Source organism: Xylocopa sonorina, chromosome 15, assembly GCF_050948175.1.
Source record: "Xylocopa sonorina isolate GNS202 chromosome 15, iyXylSono1_principal, whole genome shotgun sequence".
NCBI lineage: Eukaryota > Metazoa > Arthropoda > Insecta > Hymenoptera > Apidae > Xylocopa > Xylocopa sonorina.
Window position 1 is genome coordinate 3132582 of NC_135207.1, and position 1500 is coordinate 3134081.

The window sequence follows — 1500 nt, forward strand, 5'->3', positions numbered from 1 at the left end:
AACTTTTGAGCTCGCGTATTTAGAAAAGGTCATAAATAGTGCTTGTGTATTTAGAAAATTTTATAAATATTGCTTGCGCATTTAAAAAAGATCATAAACTTTGCTTACGTATTTAGAAAATTTCATAAATATTACCTGCGTATTTAGAAAATGTCATAAATATTGCTTGCGTATTTAGAAAATATCATAAATATTATTAAAAGGTTATAAATATTGTCTCAACTCAAAATTGCACGCAGTTACACGTTTTCTTTTCTCCTTTCTCCCTTCGCAGGTGGATCCCACAATGGCTGTCTTTTTCACCTTCACCAAGTTTAGAGGGTGCTTTTAAGTTCGAAAGAAAAATCACAGATGGCGTGGTGGACCAGCAGATCAAGAACGATGATTGGACCTCGATGGTAGAGTAGGGGATGTAGAAGAAAAGCATAATTCAACAAGGGATAATATACTAGGAAGAATTTTGCGGAAACTTCACTGCGAAAAAGTCATGATTAGTCATTCGATTATGGTGTTTCAAGTTGTACGTTCATTTTTTCGTTATTCCAAGCTGTACAGTCAAAGTAGATAAAAACGTAACTTGAATTAATTTCCTTATAAATTTTGTGTTAATCACAGAACAGAGCGCTTTTGATTTCCATGGGCACCAACCTGGTATGACCATCTACATAAAATTTCCTATCAAAAACGTAAAACACCCAATATATGACCGTGACGATGGCCGTGAAAACATTTGAATATTTGATGACTAAGTACGTAGAAGAAAGCACTTTATAAACTTGCATGAACCAATAAAATTGTAGGTAGGAGCCAATATGCCACCATTGTAAGTTACAAAACAAGATAAAAGTGCTCACTTTTATTTAAACATAGTTTCAAATTAAAAAGTATACTAGATATCTAGTAGATCCTCTCTTGTACACGTAGATTCCTCAAAAATTAAAATTTGTACATTTAGACTTAACAACATTTGTTCCCCTAAAGTACCATTTAACAAACTTAACATCTCCAATCATAACGAGGTACAATCTACAAATAATACTTGCTGTTTTAATTCATGAAACGATTCTTTTCTCTCTTTCATCTTTATGAAACGATGTTCGACTCATTAATTGTTTTTCGCATGGTTGATTAGGTTCGATCGAGTGCCCGCTAGCCTAGTGAATGCAGAGGGCATGGTTTGCAGGGCGATTGGGTTGGCGAAGCTGAAGGTAGGTTGAAGTGTGAAAATTTCTCTGGACGCGCGACGAGGGCGCAGACGCGGCTCTTATAGATTTTCCCCTTGGTAGGCTCGGTACGTGTACTACCGACACAAAGCACCGGGGGTTGCGAGTATGGAGCGAAAGGGGGTGGCGTGCGTTCACCGCGCATCGTCCACGCAAGGGAGAAGGAGCTGCGCACACCAAGAGGTGGTGGAATAAGTGGACGAGGTGGAGGAAGAGCAGGAAAAAGCGGTAGGAGTAGGAGGAGGATATAGCGAGAGGACAGAAGCGACGGGCTAGG

General features: G+C 38.8%; 1 protein-coding gene across 1 annotated transcript in view; it reads left to right on the forward strand.

Annotated features, from left to right (window-relative positions):
- Positions 1-1500, forward strand: part of LOC143430877 (thiol S-methyltransferase TMT1B-like) — a 257467-nt gene that overhangs the window by 71532 nt on the left and 184435 nt on the right. The window lies entirely within an intron of this gene.